Below are 20,259 nucleotides of genomic sequence, written 5' to 3' on the forward strand. Positions count from 1 at the left end.
ACAGCAAAATAGATTCGTAAAAAATCCCTGGCCTAAGATGACAGCCTTGGCTGGATAAGTTTGAATGTGCTGATAGTGGACACGGTAGAATGAAGGTGGTTGAAATGTTCATATTAAAGAACTTCCACCCAGATTGCAAGAAAAGAGAGAGGAATGGAGATGGCAGCACGAGCCCCTACAATAAAAGCAGATGTTTTGAGATCAGTTATATTTCTTCTGAAAAAAATTAAAGACAGAAACCAAAGCTTAGCCTGAGACTACAATTAATTGGGCAATAAGCCAGAGGCACATATGGCATAGACAGATTTAAACATTTCTCCCTGATATTAATACAAACACTAAAATTACAAATACATGGATTCCAAATAAAACAAATACGTAAAAAATGTACTGAATAAACACTGGGGTCCACAGCGGTATTTGAAGATCTCACAGACAGGTTTGGGTTTTGAAGGTTAGAACTGGTGGTCTGGAGAATTCATTTCATTCCAGAGAAAGAAAGAGAGGAATTTCTTGGGTTCCTTCAGGAATGCGTCTAGCTTTGCCTCATCTTTGTTTGAACTATGGATACGGCAGAAGAAAACATGAGGATTTCACAGATTTAAGGTGCAAAAAGTCACTGGGTTCTCTAAGAAGTCTGGGATTCTTCTGCTGGAAAAATAAGTTTGTTGAGAAAAAATGAGTTGGAGGAGGCTGTTACTGAAGTGAAGCAGAATTGTTTTTACTAATCTGCTTATTACCCACTCTGTAGTGTGGAAACAAATTATTCATGCACAAGGTCCTCTTACTGTTCCTAGAATGCAGTGGAAAGAAAACAGATTAGTTTTCCTCCCTCAGAACACAACCCCTAGAAACAACCTACCTCAGATGAGATATTGCCTAATTATTTTCAAAAGACAGTGAAACATCATGGATGTAAATGCTTGCTGCAAAATAAATACATGCTAGAAACAGAAGCATCTGGGTCACAGCTATATTAGAGCTACCTGTGTTCCCCTGTCACTGACATTAAAACAAAAATGTCCAATACAATCATTCACAGTGTGGGAGAGGGGAAGTTGAAGGATGGAAAGGCCAGGCATAAAAGGATTTCAGAATTTCTGTCCATAAAGAAGTGGCTTTGTGCACTGTCTGTTACTGCGTGCAAGGTGAAATCTGAAGAATGAAAACGTGCAGTAACAAGGGCTCCTTTGTCCAACTCACCTCTCCAGATACCAAGTTTCAGACATGTTGCATTTTAATTGAAAGGTTGATATAATTTTTTTTAAAGAGCACTTGCGGTGTTTGAAGTGACAAAGGCTGCTGTGACAAAAAAGCAGGGAAAGGGAATTTTTTTTTAAAAGCAAACAACAACAACAAAAACCCCACAGAAAAGCAAACAACAAACAAACAAAAAACAGAGGAAGAAGTCAAACACCCTGGGCTGTGACTACTTCCAGGAAGGGGCTACAAGAGGCAGTTGGAAATTCTATTTGTTTTGCAACTGTGGGTTTTCCGGCCTGCTTCCTTTCTAAAGTATATTACTCTGCTTTTGGTTCATGAAGTTATCCATTTCTGTTTTCTGGAACAGCTATGTGTTTATTTTCTTTATCTATCATCTATCTATCTATTTACCATCTATCTTTTCTACCTTTCGCTATCAAGAGCTTGGGTCAAGCAGGATAGAATTCCAGTGTATGTTCACTCTACCATTTAAAACAAGAGCTCTTGTAGGCATTCTCCATCACATCATAAACCTGAGCTTTCTAAAACAGGGTGTGGCAAACTACCACGCATGGACCATGTCTGACACAGTCTGCGTTTGTAAGTAAAGTTGTAATGGGACACAGCCAATACATATGTTACATAATGTCTCTGGCTACTTTCATGGTATAATGGAAGAGCTGAGTCATTGAGAGAGAGACCACATGGCTTGGAAAACTTAAAATATTTAACATTTAGCCCCTTGCAGAAAATACTTGCTGACTCTTGTTTTAAAAGATCTCTGTTTAGAATGCTACCTATTGCGTTCTGGATAGAATCACAACTCTTTACCACAATCGACACAGCTTCAGCCCTGCTTCTATATTCAGCCTCATCTATTTCTGCTCCTCCTTATTTTCCTTCTGGCCATGCTGATGGATTGTCAGCTTCCCAGATGTGTGAGAATCTCTCCTCCCTTCCCAACATTCTCATGCTCTCCCTCTGCCTCTCAAGAACTTCCTGCACCATCTCTCATGACAAATCCTTTCTACATTCTTTAAGATGCAGCCCCTTTGCTCCTTCCTTAAGGATGTCTGTCTGGCTCTATTTTGGGTGATGTGCTCCTTCTGCATCTCCCAGAGCCAGCCTGCGTGTGTCAGCTACAACATTTCTTTGCATCTCTGTGTCGTATATCACCAAATCTGCCTAAGCTTGCATGAGTCACTGCATGACAACTTCAGACTCCACCAGCATTGTCCCCACTAACCACAAGGCTTAGACATTCGTCCAGTATGCTCGGGGTTGTGGGGTGGTAGCAGTAACCAGCTGGTGACCATCATTTCTTACATCAGAATCAAATCTGTAGATCTCTGCCATTCATAAGTATTTGGAGTTTAAAATTAGCATAAAGATTTTCCTTAAAATAAGAACAAATGGCTTGAGTAGGCTTTTGGAACATAGGATGTTTCCACTGGTTCATTTCTGTGTTCAATATTCCCACATGAATCTAAACACGACTCTGCTCTTAGTAGCTATGTGACCCTGGGAAAGTCACTCAATCTCCCTCAGCTAAATTTTGTTGTGTGAGTAATGAGGAGAGAGTTGTGATTTGTATTTAGTGAATAATAACAAACAAAAGGCATTTAGCTTTCTGGAACCTGGTATGTAGTAGAACCTCATGAAATACTAGCTCTGTTGATAAAAGTAGACTGAAAGAAGCTTTCAAAGTCAACAACAGTTTGAGGCAGTGAAGGACGTAGAGGAGAAGCTGCTGCTGCAGCCTGTAGCTCCTGGAAGCCCGTTTTGTCCATGATTTAGCAGGAATGCATTACCCTTCCATGAGGAGGCACTGCCCACAGAAACCAAGGCCATTCTTTGAAGACAAACATGTCTTAATAGCCTTTACATTATGTAATAGTGTAATACAAATAATAATTTATTATTAGTAATAATGTGAAATTATTTACAGTACCCTAACCCTAACCCTAACCCTAACCCTAACCCTAACCCCTAAACCTAACCCTAACCCTAACCCTAACCCTAACCCTTGCAATAAATCTTGGTACTGGTCACTCTTTGTGTCCACACTGCCTTTATGAGCTGTGACACTCACTGCAAAGGTCTGCAGCTTCACTCCTGAGCCAGTGAGACCACAACCCCACCAGAAGGAAGAAACTCCGAACACATCTGAACATCAGAAGGAATAAACTCCGGACATGCCACCTTTAAGAACTGTGACACTCACCGCGAGGGTCCGTGTCTTCATTCTTGAAGTCAGTGAGACCAAGAACCCACCAATTCCCGACACACTAGGACCCTGAGACAGCCCCTAGAGGAGCACCTGGTCGATAACCCAGTTCCCATCTGGGATTTAGGGGACCTGGACAGCCCGATACATGAGCTCCTGGTCTGTAACCCAGTTCCCTTCTGGAATTTAGGGGCCCTGGGACAGCCCTGTACATGAGCTCCTGGTCTGTAACACAGTTCCCCTGTGGGGATTTAGGGACCTGGGCCTTCTGTCTTTGGGATCTACTGTCTATGGGCCACACAGATATGTCTTCCAACTTCCCTCCACAGGGGGGACTTCAAAGAGTGCCTTGAGCTGATCTGGTGATTGCTTTTTTGTACTGTTATTTATCTTATTCTTTTCATTGTTAGGTACTGATGAAAACACTTTGTACGAAAAGGTCTTTCTTAGCTCGGGAGTCCCCATCTATTTGTCCCGGTCCCTGTTAACCCAGTCCCTGACAGGAGCCCCTTCTGCACCTTGAGCTCTCACCACTCACCGTCCATCCAGCCCCAGCTCTGCCTGCAACCCACTCATCCCTGGGACTCGGGCATCCCCTCTCTAGTGGTCTGGTCATCAGGCCAGGGGCATGTGGGAGAAGCTATCGTGGCAAAGGGAGCAGTCATATCCTCAAAATCTGTGGTTGGTTTACCACCACCATGGAAACCCCAGGGTGGGGCTCTAGTTTCAGGATGGAGCTGAGCCCTGTCGGGAGTGAGCTTTCCCCAGCTATGGCTTCTTGGGGCCCTGAGCTGTGTCTCCCAGCATTGGGTCCCCACCATGCACATGGCCCATTCAGGCACAGTGGCGCGATGGCTGCATGCGTAAGGGGGGCCTGGGCCCAGGGCTGGGAGTCCTTTGTGTCTTATGGCCATGATTGTCCTTCCGAATATGATATCGTGGCCAATTTCTTTTATTCTGTCGTTCAGAGTGAGTAAATGATGTAGAGTTCACACAGAAAATAAGTACAACAAAAACAAACATAGAATTGGAAAATGCGTCACAGCAATGAGTTAAATAGGAAACAAATTTCATCACTTGAAGAAAGACTTAGAGTGGCAAAAGTGCCTTTTGAGTCTCCTTTAAAAAGTAGCAAAATTCATCCCTGAAGAAGCATCTTGGCCTTTTCCATGTACTCAGAGTGCTGGTGAAGAACAACGTTGCTGAAAAATTCTGTAGCTAACAGGGTTACAGGGTGTAAAGAACACACTGGAAAACCTGGTGGTTACAGTGGACACATTCCAGGAAGTCCTTGCCTGAGGTTTTCCAAGTTATGGAATTGTTTCAGATTGCAGGAGGTGATGGAGGGTACAACTGTAATGCCCAACCTCTTTTTGCTAACCCTGTTTTTAGACTCTCCCTTTCCTTTAATCACCTAGCCTTGTTTCCACCTGACTCTCCCTTAACTGAGAGAACCGGACAGACTCCATCTTGGCTCTTTCACTGGCAGCCCCTTCCTCAAAGACTTAACTCGTGCAAGCTGACTCCCAGCACATCCAAGAATGCAATTAACTGACAAGATACTGTGGCAAGCTATATCCGCAGTCCCCAGGAATTCGTCCGATTGATAACACCCAATTATCCTCGTCTATCACCTTGTAATAGTCTTAAAGCCCCTGCACCTGGAACTGTTTACTTTCCTGTAACCATTTATCTTTTTAACATTTTGCCTAATTTACTTCTGTAAAATTGTTTTAACTAGAGCTCCACTCCCCTTTCTAAACAAAATTACAAAAGAAATTCTAGCCCCTTCTTTGGGGCTGAGAGAATTTTGAGCACTAGCCATCTCTTTGGCTGCCAGCTAACTAAAGGACTCTTAATTCTTCTCAAAGTGTGGCGTTTTCTCTAACTCGCTTGCGTACAACACAATGAGGTGGCTCCAGGATACTAAGCTCTGAGCTGAACTTCACTCTGATTCCAACCTTGGCCTCTATTGCCTCCCCACAACCCTAAAACTAACCCTAACCCTATTCCCTAACCCCTACCTGGTACTCCTACCCAAACCCTAAAAACCACAAACCTAAAATCTATAAACCATACGTCTTAGTACATTTTCTGTTGCTATAACAGAATACCACAGAGTAGTTCATAAATGAAATGTCTCCCTTCCAGTTCTGGTGGCTGGGGAGGCCCAGAGCATCCCAGCCCAGGGGAGGGTGGTGCATGGAGGGAAGGAGGGAGTCCGTGTCCACTCACGACAGCAGAGGGGAGGGCGAGTTCTGGTGGCTGGGGAGGCCTAGAGCATCACAGCCCAGTGGAGGGTGGCACATGGCAGGGGAGGGGAGAGCAAGAGTATCTGGGTGGGGGAGGAGAGGGCAAGAGTGCATGTCCGCTGCAGTCTCTCTTCCTCATCTTTTAAATCCACGAGTCCCATGACTGGGGGCCCACCATAATGACCTTATCTAACCCTAGTTACGTCCCAAAGGCCACATGTCCAATCGGGACAGGAGTTTGGGGATTAAATTGCCAACACATGGCTGGGCACTGTGCCTTGTGCTTTTAATCTCAGCAATTTCAGAGGCCGAGGCAGGTGATCACCTGAGGTCAGGAGTTCAAGACCAGCCTGGCCAACACGGTGAAACCCCATCTCTACCAAAAATACAAAAAAAAATTAGTCAGAAATAAGGCAGGGTGCCTGTAATCCTAAGGAAGTAGACCACCACTTCTCCTGCTGCCCCTCCCTTCCCCACACCCCCTTCTCTAGTTTATAAAACAGGGAAAAAGGGAGAAAGCAAAAAGCTACAAAAAAAAAAGGTAACATAAATTGCTAGACGACCTTTGCAGCACCAGCCATCCCTGGTGGTTAAAATAGTAATAATAATATTAACCCCTGACCTAAACTACTTGTGTTATCTGTAAATTCCAGACACTGTATGAGGAAGCACTGCAAAACTTTCTGTTTTGTTATCTGATGCGTGTAGCACCCAGTCACGTTCCGATGCTTGCTCCATCTATCACAACCCTTTCACGTGAACCCCTTAAGAGTCGTAAACCCTTAAAAGTGCCAGGAATTTTGTTTTTGGGGAGCTCGGCTCTTCAGGCCCAAGTGTGCCCAGGCTCCCGACTGAATAAAGCTCTTCCTTCTTTAACTCGGTGTCTGAGGAATTTTGTCTGCCGCTTGTCTGGCTACAATGCCAGCTACCGGGAGGCTGAGGTGCGAGAATCGCTCGAACCTGGGAGGCAGAGGTTGCAGTGAGCCGAGATCGCACCATTGCACTCCAGCCTGGGTGATAGACGACACAGCGAGACACCATCTCAAAAAGAAAAGAAAACAAATTGCCAACACATGAAATCTGGAGAACACATTCAAGCAATAGCACCATATAAATCTGTACATACCTTGCAAACACTGTAAACCTGACGTATTACACCGGAGACCAACCCCCAGCCACAAAACCCAGACCTGGAATTTTCCCAGGACCAAACACGTCTATATTCTATAACACGAAACCTCAAAGCCTAACCCTAACCCCAACAGTTCAGGCCCCCCCGTCCCCGTGGCTACAGCTCAAGATAACCTGCCCCTCCGTGGGTTTCCAGGCCCTTTGGTGGGGGTGGGAGCTGGGGGCCACACACAGCTCTCTGAGCTTAAGCCATTTTCTTTCTTTCTTCCTTCCTTCCTCCCTCCCTCCCCTCCTTCCCTCCCTCCCTTTTTTATTTCAGGGTCTTGCTCTGTCACCCAGGCTGGAGTGCAGTGGCATGATCACAGCTGACTGCAGCCTCAGACTCCCAGGCTCAAGTGATCTTCCTGCCTCAGCCTCCAGAGTAGGTGGGACTACAGGAGTGTGCCATCGCACCCGGCGAATTTCTTAATTTTTATTTTGTAGAGATGAGGCCTCCCGATATTGTCCAGGCTTGGAAGTAGTTCTTGAAATTCAAGAGGATCTGGAAGTTCTGGTCTCCTGTCAATATCCCTTTCTAAGATGAAATGTAAAATCCTCTAATCACCCCAGGACACCTTTTCCAGCTATATTACCCTTTCCTTTCAGCCGACTAGAGTGGAATGTAGGCAAAGAACGGACCTATGCCTGCACACAGGCAGCTTTGAACTCATTGAGATCTATAGAAGAATTTTTAAAACATTTGCCAGAATGAAAAAGAAGTGTCCTCCAGTGAGCCTCGAGGACAGCCAGGGAAGGCAGCTACTGGGACCTGCCACTGGCCAGGAATGGGAGAGTCTGAGGTGTCCATTCTCCTATGGATGGGTCGCACATCAGCACTGAACCACAAACCCTTTCCTGCCCCCTTGGGACCAGGCCGCCACTCCTTCCTTCCCCTCACCTTGACCCTCCCATTCTGCCCCACCTGTCAGGATCACAAGGACCCCCAGCTCAGCAGATGGGAACCGGACCAAAAAGAGAAATAGCGCTGTCCTGCCCAAAAGTACCACCCCCAGACCCCCTGCTCCACCCTCCATACCACAGGGAGACCCCATGCTCCAACCCTGAAAACCATACACAGACCCCCGCTCCTCCCCTCAGGACCACCCCCAGACCCCCGGCTCCTCCCCACGGGACCACATCCAGACCCCCTGCTCCTCCCCATGAGACCCCCAGACGCCCGCTCCTCCCCTCGGGACCACCCTCAGATCTCCCGCCTCCTCCCCTCGGGACGACCCCCAGACCCCCCGCTCCTCCCCTCGGGACGACCCCCAGACCCCCCTCTCCTCCCCTCGGGACCACCCCCAGACGCCCTGCTCCACCCTCCGGACCACAGGGAGACCCCATGCTCCACCCCTGAAAACTACACCCAGATCCCCGCCCTCCTCTCGGGACCACCGCTAGACCCCCTTGCTCCTGTCCTCGGGACCACACCAGACAGCTCCTCCCCTCCGCGCCACCCCCAGAGCCCCGCTCCTCCCCTCGGGATCACCCCGAGACGTCCCGCTCAGCACCATCATTCAGGCCGGGTAGTGGGGAGAGGCCTCTCAGGACGGACCAGGCCACTCTCCCAGGAGTGAAGGGAGGAGGACAGAGTCACGAGCAGACCAGAAGTAACCAGGGACTGACACAGACAGCAGGATCGGAGACTGACGGAAAAGCGCTAAGGGCACGAAAAGTCCGTGAGGCTTTCTCCACCCGGAGTGCGGGGTAGGGAGCAGCCGGAGAGTGACGGAGGGTGACGGAGAGTGACGAAAGTAGACGATGCCTGACGGAGAAGAGCCGAGCGGAGCTGAAGGGCGGCGGAGAGCGACGGAAAGTGGCGAGAAGTGACGGAAAGTGACGGGGACTGACGGACAGTGACGAAGAGTCACGAAATTTATCAGAGGGCGACAAAGAGGAAAGCGAAATGGTGAGATGAAGCCGGCCGAGCCTAATCGGAGATGACGGAAAGTGACGGAGAGGAACGAGGAGTAAGGAGGGGTGACGAAAAGAGCCGAAGCTGGTGGAGGAACTGAGTGAGGGAAGATAGCCGAGATTAGCTGGTGGGCTGCAGCCGGGGCAGTCGCCCGAATGGGCGGGACCCCACGGAGTTACCGAGAGGATGCGAACAGCGGCCAGCCGCGCAGGACGCGAGCGAGGGAGGGCGTGGAGGGCCGTGGGTCCGCCTGCCCTGAGGCAGGCATGGGTGGCACCGAGGTGACCCGGGTGGGAGGCGCACCGCCGCCCCCTGGCAGCCTCTGCGCGGAGCCCAAGCCCGTCTTCACCGCCCCTTTGCAGACCTCGGCGCCCAGCCTGGCCCCTGACGCCCACCCGCGGCCCCACCCTGCGCCCGGGCCCACGAGGCCGAGGAGCGGCGGAGGCTCGCGGCCCCTGGACCGCAGACCGCGTTCCCGGAGCCCGGCCGAGCCCCGAGCGGGGCCCTCGCGCGGACTGAGAGGGAGGCGGAGGGACCACGGGGTCCTGCCCAGCCCGCATCGCGCATGCTGCTCGGGACCGGCGGCTGCCTTGGGCCAACCCTGTTCCCGCAGCGGCCCAGCCCCGGGCGGGAGCCGACCTGGGGGACGCGGGACCCCGCGCGAGCTGCTCGGCCTGTAGGGGGCTGCGGGGCGGGGCGGGGCGGGGCCGGCCGCGGCGCCCTCGCGCCTCTCCCTCCCTCTCTCCCTAAGACACTTTTTCTTCTTTGTGGCACAATATACAAAACACGGAGTTTGCCATACTGGCCGTTTTCAGGGCACAGGTCGGTGGGACTGAGCACATTTGCGTGGTGCGCTCGGCACCCCCGTCTGTCTGCAGAACGTTTGCACCTTTCCAAGCTGAACAGCTCTCCTTTCCGCCTCCCCCAGCCCGTGACAACCTCCCCTCTACGTTTCGTCTCTCAGTTTGACCTACTAAGTACTGAGGTCCCCTGAGTACTGAGATCTCCTCGGTGCTGAAGTCTCCTCGGTGCTGAGGTCGCCTCGGTGCTGAAACCTCCTAGGTATTGAGGTCGCCTCGGTACTGAGGTTGCCTCGGTGCTGAGGTCGCCACGGTGCTGAGACCTCCTACATACTGAGGTCTCCAAGGCACGGAGATCTCCTGTGTACTGAGACCTCGTCGGTACTGAGGTCGCCTAGGTACTGAGACCTTCTAGGTACTGCGGTCGCCTAGGTACTGAGGCCTTCTCCTGTCGGAGGTGGGAAACTACTCAGTGGTAAAGCAGAACCAAGACCTTCCTCTGAGGGTGGTGGGCTGAGCTGTCTCTTCCTTTCTAGGGGCCTTGTATTCACGCCATGAGAGACCCCCCTACTCTTCTGACACGTTCCCATTTTGCTGAAGACACTTGGAGCCAGTGTCATCTTTGTGACTGTGCCGTTGCGTGTTCGGGGTGCACTGCCGTGTTCTCTTTGCAGAGCATCTAAGGAAGCAGGCGTCGTGCCTAAGAACATGAGTGCTGCCAAAAAGGTGGTTTGTTCCAATCCAACCTTGACCACTCCTGGCCCTCCCACATGGGTCAAGTTCACTAAACGTCTCTGTGCCTCCATTTCCTCGGCAGAAGAACAGGGACAGTAAAGGTACCCGTCTGTATGAGTGTTCAGGGCCGCCATAAGGTACCAAGACTGGAGGGCTTCACTGAAAATTATCTTCCCACAGACCTGGAGGCTGAGGTCCGAGGGCAAAGTGTTGTCAGCAGGGCTGGTTTCTCCTCTCCTCGGCTTGCGGACGCCGTCTGGTGTACGCTCATAGGGTCTTTCCACTGTGCACAAGTATCCGTATCGTCTCTTCTGTGTGTGTCCACACTTCCTCTCATGAGAACAGCACGTTGCTTTAGGGCCCACCCTGACAGCCTCGTTCTAATACTATGAGGCCAAATACACTCACGTTCTGAGGCAGTGGGGGTTAGGGCTTCAACATCTACATCCGAGACTGGGAGATGATAAATTCCTGTTGACGTACCCACCCGGTTTCTGGTCATTGGTTATGGCAGCCCCAGGAAACCAGCCCACAGAAACAGCAGTCCCTCCACTTGGCTCTGATCCAGGATGAAGCCAATGTAGACGGCCAGCGTTTAGGGAATGTGAATGCCTGATACGAAGGAATTCTTTGTACCATATTATTGCCTTAATGTAACTCTGAAGTTGCGTCAAAATAAACATTAATGGCCGGGCCCGGTGGCTCACACCTGTCATCCCAGCACTTTGGGAGGCCGAGGCAGGTGGATCACTAGGTCAGGAGATCGAGACCATCCTGGCTAACACAGTGAAACCCCGTCTCCACTAAAAATACAAAAAATTCTCCGGGTGCGGTGGCGGGCGCCTGTAGTCCCAGCTACTCGGGAGGCTGAGGCAGGAGAACAGCGTGAGCCCAGGAGATGGAGCTTGCAGTGAGCCGAGACTGTGCCACTGCACTCCAGCCTGGGCGACAGAGCGAGACTCCATCTCAAAAAATAAAAAATAAAAATAAAAAATAAACATTAATGAAAATTCTCAGCAAAAGTCATATATATTCTTGCCAAGGCGACACACCAGCTGATTACTGTGTCGACTCCTTTGTTTTGGGCTCGATTTTATGAACTTGGTGCAGTAACACCTGCCGTTTACCTCTGGCCTATCCAAAGCCCAGATAAGCACAGGCAACAAAAGCACAAACAGACAAATGGTCCAACTTCGAGGTTAAACATTTCTGCACATGAAACAACAGTGAAAAGCAAGACATGGAATAAGAGGAAATAATTGCAGATTATATGTCTGATATGTCGGATATTCGTCCAGCACATATAAAGAGCTCCTGCAACTGAACAATTGAAAACCAAGTTAACTGATTTAAAAATGAGCAAACGACCTGAATAGCTATTTCTCCAGAAAAGATATACAAATAGCAAACAAACATGGAAGGATCCTCAACATCACTAATCATTAGAGAAATACACATCAAAACCGCAGTGGTAGCACCTCACATCCATGAAATGCTACAGTTAAACAAAAATAGTGTTAACAAGGATGTGTGGAAATTGGAGCCCTCGTGGATTACCTGTAGGACTAGAAAATGGTGTGGCCACCGTGGAAAACACTATGGAGTCTCCTCAAAAAAGCATTAAATATCAGGCCGGGCACAGTGGCTCACACCTCTCATCCCAGCACTTTGGGAGGCCGAGGCAGGCGGATCACGAGGTCAGGACACCGAGACCGTCTTGGCCAACACAGTGAAACCCCGTCTCTACTAAAATACAAAAAATTTGCCAGGTGTGGTGGCGGGCGCCTGTGATCCCAGCTACTTGGGAGGCTGAGGCAGGGGAATCGCTTGAACCCGGGAGGTAGAGGTTGAAGTGAGCTGAGATTGCGCCACTGCACTCCAGCCTGGGCAACAGAGCAAGCCTCCATCTGAAAAAAAAAATGTAGTTGAAAGGGTAAATTTTATATTATGTGGCTTTTACCTCCATTAAAAATAAAAATAAAGGCTGAGTGTGGTAGCTTACCCCTGTAATCTGAGCACTTTGGGAGGCCAAAGCAGGAGGATTACTTGAGCTCAGAAGTGTGAGACCAGCCTGGAAAACTTGGTGAGACCACATCTCTACTAAAAATTTTTTTTAATTGGCTGAGTGTGATGGTGTGCACCTATAATCCCCAGATACTCAGGAGGCTGAGACAAGAGGATTGCTTGAGCCTGGTGGGGAGGTGGGGGGCTGTGGTGAGCCATGATGGTACCATTGCACTCCAGCCTGGGTGACAGAGTGAGACCCTGCCTCAAAAAAAAAATTAAGTAAAATTTAAAAGGCCAGGCTAATGATATATTTCTTTTATTAATAAATGTGGGAACCTTAATTTAACATGATGTCAATAAACATGATTATGTTTCTTCCAAATCTGGGGTCCCTGGTGAGAGAAAAAGAATAAGATAGGGCTGGGTGTGCTGGTGCACGCCTGTAATCCCAGCACTTTGGGAGGCCAAGGCCAGCAGCTCACCTGAGGTTGGGAGTTCGAGACCAGCCTGACCAACATGGAGAATCCCCATCTCTAAAAATACAAAAAATTAGCCACGAGTGGTGGCGCCCACCTGTAATCCCAGCTACTTGGGAGGCTGAGGCAGGAGAATTCCTTGAACCAGGGAGGCGGAGGTTGCGGTGAGCTGAGATCACACCATTGCACTCCAGCCTGGGCAACAAGAGCGAAACTCCATCTCTAATAATAATAATAATAAACAAAGGGCCTCAGGGTGAAGAATTTGGATACCACTTGACTGAGAGCCACCTGGGGCCACTTCAGCTCTAGTTTCTGTGGTTTACAGCCACAGTGGTGCCTTCCCTGCAACGTTCTCGTCGGTGCCATATTGACAAAACATTAAAACGAGATAGTGTCCCTGTGAGACTCCCGAGGGAGGGAGCAGGAAGATCCCTGTGGCATCTTGAAGGTACAGCGTGTTCGCCACAACTCTCCCAGGCCACAAAGAAAGACAAGTCAGTGGGCTCTGAATTCTCCAGCACAGTCAGGGCACGAGTCAAAGGGCTCCCAATCGGACTTGAAGAGATCACGCAGGAAGTCCCGACGTTCACGGTGAGCAGGGCTCTGTGTGGGCCAACATGCCACCCATGGGTGCTCTGGAAAATCATGTGAAGACGGTCCAGTGGGGAGAGTTAGAGAGCCGTAAAAGAAGTCTAAGTTCAGATTCTGCCAAGTGCCTCATTTGCAAACAAGCCCTAAAGATATCCCCAAAAGATATAGGACCTTATTTGGAAATAGGATACTTGCAGATGTAATCAAGTTAGGATGAAGTCATCCAGGAGCAGGGCAGGCTAAAAATCCAATGCGTGGTGTCCTTATAGAAGAAGAGAAGGGGAAAGACAGAGAAAATGCACAGAGAGAAGGCCACGTGGAGACGGAGGCAGGGACTGGAGGGAGGCAGCCACAAGCCCAGGGATTCCTGGAGCCCTCAAGGAGCTGGGAGAGGCAGGAAGGATCCTCCCCTAAAGCTTCAAGAGGGAGCACAGCCCTCTGACTTCTGCCCCCAGCAGTGTGAGGATAAATATTTTTTAAGCACCCCGTTTGCACAAGCGGCCCCAGAAAACTCACACACACCCTGTTCTGCAGACTCCTGGGAGTGTAGGTGTCATTGAGGGCAGATAGAGACCAGACTGTGCAACCTTGAGAGTCTGCACTGGGCCTAGGTCTCATTGAGGGCAGATAGAGAGCAGACTGTGCAACCTTTACAGTCTGCACTGGCCCTAGGTCTCATTGAGGGCACATAGAGAGCAGACTGTGCAACCCTTAGAGTCTGCACTGGGCCTAGGTCTCATTGAGGAGAGATAGAGAGCAGACTGTGCAACCTTTAGAGTCTCCACTGGGCCTAGGTCTCACTGAGGACAGATAGAGACCAGACTGTGCAACTTTAGACTCTGCATTGGGCCTAGGTCTCATTGAGGGCAGATAGAGAGCAGACTGTGCAACCTTTAGAGTCTGCACTGGGCCTAGGTCTCATTGAGGACAGATAGAGAGCAGACTGTGCAACCTTTAGAGTCTGCATTGGGCCTAGGTCTCATTGAGGGCACATAGAGACCAGACTGTGCAACCTTTAGAGTCTGCACTGGGCCTAGGTCTCACTGAGGACAGATAGAGACCAGTCTGTGCAACTTTAGACTCTGCACTGGGCCTAGGTCTCATTGAGGAGAGATAGAGACCAGACTGTGCAACCTTTAGAGTCTGCACTGGGCCTAGGTCTCACTGAGGACAGATAGAGACCAGACTGTGCAACTTTAGACTCTGCATTGGGCCTAGGTCTCATTGAGGGCAGATAGAGAGTAGACTGTGCAACCTTTAGAGTCTGCATTGGGCCTAGGTCTCATTGAGAGCAGATAGAGACCAGACTGTGCAACCCTTAGAGTCTGCACTGGGCCTAGGTCTCATTGAGGAGAGATAGAGACCAGACTGTACAACCTTTAGGGTCTGCACTGGGCCTAGGTCTCATTGAGGACAGATAGAGAGCAGACTGTGCAACCTTTAGAGTCTGCACTGGGCCTAGGTCTCACTGAGGACAGATAGAGAGCAGACTGTGCAACTTTAGACTCTGCATTGGGCCTAGGTCTCATTGAGGGCAGATAGAGAGCAGACTGTGCAACCTTTAGAGTCTGCACTGGGCCTAGGTCTCACTGAGGACAGATAGAGACCAGACTGTGCAACTTTAGACTCTGCATTGGGCCTAGGTCTCATTAAGGGCAGATAGAGACCAGACTGTGCAACCTTTAGAGTCTGCACTGGGCCTAGGTCTCATTGAGGGCAGATAGAGAGCAGACTGTGCAACCTTTAGAGTCTGCACTGGGCCTAGGTTTCATTGAGGGCAGATAGACAGTAGACTGTTCAAACTTTAGAGTCTGCATTGGGCCTAGGTCTCATTGAGGGCAGATAGAGAGCAGACTGTGCAACCTTTAGAGTCTGCACTGGGCCTAGGTCTCCCTGAGGACAGATAGAGACCAGACTGTGCAACTTTAGACTCTGCATTGGGCCTAGGTCTCATCGAGGACAGATAGAGAGCAGACTGTGCAACCTTTAGAGTCTGCACTGGGCCTAGGTCTCATTGAGGACAGATAGAGAGCAGACTGTGCAACTTTAGACTCTGCATTGGGCCTAGGTCTCATTGAGGGCAGATAGAGACCAGACTGTGCAACCTTTAGAGTCTGCACTGGGCCTAGGTCTCATTGAGGGCAGATAGAGAGTAGACTGTTCAACCTTTAGAGTCTGCACTGGGCCTAGGTCTCATTGAGGGCAGATAGAGACCAGACTGTGCAACCTTTAGAGTCTGCACTGGGCCTAGGTCTCATTGAGGGCAGATAGAGAGTAGACTGTTCAACCTTTAGAGTCTGCATTGGGCCTAGGTCTCATTGAGGGCAGATAGGGAGCAGACTGTGCAACCTTTAGAGTCTGCACTGGGCCTAGGTCTCACTGAGGACAGATAGAGACCAGACTGTGCAACTTTAGACTCTGCATTGGGCCTAGGTGTCATTGAGGGCAGATAGAGAGCAGACTGTGCAACCTTTAGAGTCTGCACTGGGCCTAGGTCTCATTGAGGGCAGATAGAGACCAGACTGTGCAACCTTTAGAGTCTGCACTGGGCCTAGGTCTCATTGAGGGCAGATAGAGAGTAGACTGTTCAACCTTTAGAGTCTGCACTGGGCCTAGGTCTCATTGAGGGCAGATAGAGAGCAGACTGTGCAACCTTTAGAGTCTGCACTGGGCCTAGGTCTCATTGAGGGCACATAGAGAGTAGACTGTTCAACCTTTAGAGTCTGCATTGGGCCTAGGTCTCATTGAGGACAGATAGAGAGCAGACTGTGCAACCTTTAGAGTCTGCATTGGGCCTAGGTCTCACTGAGGACAGATAGAGACCAGACTGTGCAACCTTTAGAGTCTGCATTGGGCCTAGGTCTCATTGAGGGCAGATAGAGAGCAGACTATGCAATCTTTAGGGTCTGCACTGGGCCTAGGTCTCATTGAGGACAGATAGAGACCAGACTGTGCAACCCTTAGAGTCTGCACTGGGCCTAGGTCTCATTGAGGGCACATAGAGAGCAGACTGTACAACCTTTAGAGTCTGCATTGGGCCTAGGTCTCATTGAGGACAGATAGAGAGCAGACTGTGCAACTTTAGAGTCTGCACTGGGCATAAGTCTCATTGAGGGCAGATAGAGACCAGACTGTGCAACCTTTAGAGTCTGCACTGGGCCTAGGTCTCATTGAGGAGAGATAGAGACCAGACTGTACAATCTTTAGGGTCTGCACTGGGCCTAGGTCTCATTGAGGACAGATAGAGACCAGACTGTGCAACCCTTAGAGTCTGCACTGGGCCTAGGTCTCATTGAGGGCAGATAGAGAGCAGACTGTGCAACCTTTAGGGTCTGCACTGAATGCCAGGCAGCACGAGATCTTATGCTTACAGCCTGTCCCTGCAAGAATGGGAGGGGCTGGCGTATCTCAGACAACCTCCTGATAGTGGGGTAAACCAAAAATAGTATTCTAAGCCCCTCAGCTGACTGAATGGACCCGTTTTTAGCCAAGGTGATCCCAAAGAAACCTGAAAAACAACTCAGGCCGTGACAGGAAGAGGGAGTCTGGGGCCGTGACAAGAAAAGGGGGTCTCGGGCCGCGACAAGAAGACGGAGTCTCAGGCCGTGACAGGAAGAAGGGGTCTCGGGCCGTGACAGGAAGAGGGGGTCTCAGGTTGTGACAGGTGGAGGGAGTCTCCTGTGTGTAGGGACTCATCCATTCTGGACAACTCATGTTCATCCTCCTGTGTGCCTCCTCCCATATGCGTCCTCCCACGTGCATCCTCCTCTGTGCGTCCTCCCATGTGCACCCTCCCATATGCATCCTCCCATGTACACCCTCCCATGTGCATCCTCCCACGTGCATCCTCCTCTGTGCGTCCTCCCATGTGCACCCTCCCATATGCATCCTCCCATGTACACCCTCCCATGTGCGTCCTCCCATGTGCACCCTCCCATGTGCGTCCTCCCATGTGCACCCTCCCATATGCATCCTCCCATGTACACCCTCCCATGTGCGTCCTCCCATGTGCACCCTCCCATGTGCGTCCTCCCATGTGCACCCTCCCATGTGCGTCCTCCCATGTGCACCCTCCCATGTGCGTTCTCCCGTGTGCATCCTCCTGTGTGCATCCTCCTCTGTGCGTCCTCCCATGTACACCCTCCCATATGCGTTCTCCCGTGTGCATCCTCCCGAGTGTGCCCTCCCACGTGCATCCTCCCGTCTGCGTCCTCCCATGTGCATCCTCCTCTGTGCGTCCTCCCATGTGCACCCTCCCATATGCATCCTCCCATGTACACCCTCCCATATGCACCCTCCCATGTGCACCCTCCCATATGCATCCTCCCATGTGCACCCTCCCATATGCACCCTCCCATGTGCATCCTCCCGTCTGCGTCCTCCCATATGCATCCTCCCATGTGCACCCTCCCATATGCATCCTCCCATGTGCACCCTCCCATATGCACCCTCCCATGTACACCCTCCCATATGCGTTCTCCCGTGTGCATCCTCCCGAGTGTGCCCTCCCACGTGCATCCTCCCATCTGCGTCCTCCCATGTGCATCCTCCTCTGTGCGTCCTCCCATGGCACCCTCCCATATGCATCCTCCCATGTGCACCCTCCCATATGCATCCTCCCGTGTGCGTCCTCCCATATGCATCCTCCCATGTGCACCCTCCCATGTGCGTCCTCCCATGTGCACCCTCCCATATGCATCCTCCCATGTGCACCCTCCCATATGCATCCTCCCATGTACACCCTCCCATATGCGTTCTCCCGTGTGCATCCTCCCGAGTGTGCCCTCCCACGTGCATCCTCCCGTCTGCGTCCTCCCGTGTGCACCCTCCCATGTGCATCCTCCCATGTGCACCCTCCCATATGCATCCTCCCATGTGCACCCTCCCATATGCATCCTCCCGTGTGCGTCCTCCCATATGCATCCTCCCGTGTGCACCCTCCCATGTGCGTCCTCCCATGTGCACCCTCCCATATGCGTTCTCCCATGTGCACCCTCCCATATGCGTTCTCCCGTGTGCATCCTCCCGAGTGTGCCCTCCCACGTGCATCCTCCCGTCTGCGTCCTCCCATATGCACCCTCCCATGTGCACCCTCCCATATGCGTTCTCCCGTGTGCACCCTCCCATATGCGTTCTCCCGTGTGCATCCTCCCGAGTGTGCCCTCCCACCTGCATCCTCCCGAGTGTGCCCTCCCACCTGCATCCTCCCGTGTGGGTCCTCCTCTGTGCGTCCTCCCATATGCGTTCTCCCATATGCATCCTCCTGTGTGCATCCTCCTGTGTGCATCCTCCCGTGTGTGCCCTTCCATGTGCATCCTCCCGTGTGCATTCTCCCATGTACATCCTCCCGTGTGCATCCTCCCATATGCATCCTCCCGTGTGCGTCCTCCTGTGTGCATCCTCCCGTGTGCATCCTTGAAGGGGTGGCCTGCCCCTCCACACCTGTGGGCATTTCTCATCAGGTGGAACGAGAGACTTGAAAAAAGAAAGAGACACAGAGATAAAGTAGAGAGAAAGAAAAATGGGCCCAGGGGACCGGCGCTCAGAATACGGAGAACCCGCGCCGGCCCCTGCCTCTGAGTTCTCTTAGTACTTATTGATCATTATTGGGCGTTTCTCAGAGAGGGGGATGTGGCAGGACAATAGGGTAATGGTGGAGAGAGGGTCAGCAGGAAAACGTGAACAAATGTCTCTGCATCATAAACAAGGTAAAGAAAAAAGTGCTGTGCTTTGATGTGCACATACATAAACATCTCAACGCCTTAAAGAGCAGTGTTGCCGCCAACATGTCCCACCTCCAGCCCTAAGGCGGTTTTCCCCTATCTCAGCAGATGGAATATACAATCGGGTTTTACACATTCCATTGCCAGGAGGAGCAGGAGACAGATGCCTTCCTCTTATCTCAACTGCAAAGAGGCCTTCCTCTTTTACTAATCCTCCTCAGCACAGACCCTTTATGGGTGTTGAGCTGGGGGATGGTCAGCTCTTTCCCTTCCCACGAGGCCATATTTCAGACTATCACATGGGGAGAAACCTTGGACAATACCCGGCTTTCCAGGGCAGAGGTCCCTGCGGCTTTCCGCAGCGCATTGTGCCCCTGGTTTATTGAGATTAGAGAATGGCGATGACTTTTACCGAGCATACTGCTTGTAAACATTTTGTTAACAAAGCACATCCTGCACAGCCCTAGATCCCTTAAACCTTGATTCCATACAACACATGTTTTTGTGAGCTCCAGGTTGGGTCAAAGTGGCTAGGGCAAAGCTACAAATTAACAACATCTCAGCAAAGCAATTGTTTAAAGTACAGGTCTTTTTCAAAATGGAGTCTCTTACGTCTTTCCTTTCTATATAGACACAGTAACAGTCTGATCTCTCTTTCTTTTCCCTACAGTCTGTGCATATCGATGGGGATGAAGTCATCCTGGATGTTGATTGGGACAAGGTTATCTCTGCTTGTTAGTGGGGATAAGGTCATCCCTGGGTGCTTATCAGGACAAGGTCAGTCCTGGATGTTGGTGAAGACAAGGTCATTCTGGATGCTGATGGGGACAAGATTATCCCCGGACGTTGGTGGGGACAAGGTGATCTCTGCATGTTTGGTGAATGTTGATGGGGACGAGGTCATCTCCACATGTGGGTGGGGACAAAGTCATCCCTGGATGTTGACTGGGACAAGGTTATCCCTGGATGTCGATAGGTTCAAGGTTATCCCTGGATGTTGGTGGGGACCAGGTAATCCTGCGTGTTGGTGAGGACTGCCATGTCCCGTTTCCCTGGTAAAGACATCTTTTTTTTTCTAGCAGGATGGGCCACTGGAGCAGGGATAACTCTCAGTTCCCAGCTGGTGGACAGCCGAGTACCCAGTTGTCTGCTGTCTG

The 20,259-nt window shown here is 50.8% G+C and overlaps 1 long non-coding RNA gene across 1 annotated transcript; it reads right to left on the reverse strand.

Moving 5' to 3' along the window:
• Window positions 1-4,326: 4,326 nt before the first annotated feature.
• On the reverse strand, window positions 4,327-8,802 carry LOC129530144 (uncharacterized). The gene is made up of 2 exons (XR_008675793.2): window positions 8,364-8,802; window positions 4,327-6,723 (listed from the first exon to the last, which is right to left on the reverse strand). It is a non-coding gene; the product is annotated as an uncharacterized lncRNA (long non-coding RNA).
• Window positions 8,803-20,259: the final 11,457 nt, after the last annotated feature.

The sequence above is a fragment of the Gorilla gorilla genome, chromosome Y (assembly GCF_029281585.2).
Source record: "Gorilla gorilla gorilla isolate KB3781 chromosome Y, NHGRI_mGorGor1-v2.1_pri, whole genome shotgun sequence".
Taxonomy (NCBI): domain Eukaryota; kingdom Metazoa; phylum Chordata; class Mammalia; order Primates; family Hominidae; genus Gorilla; species Gorilla gorilla.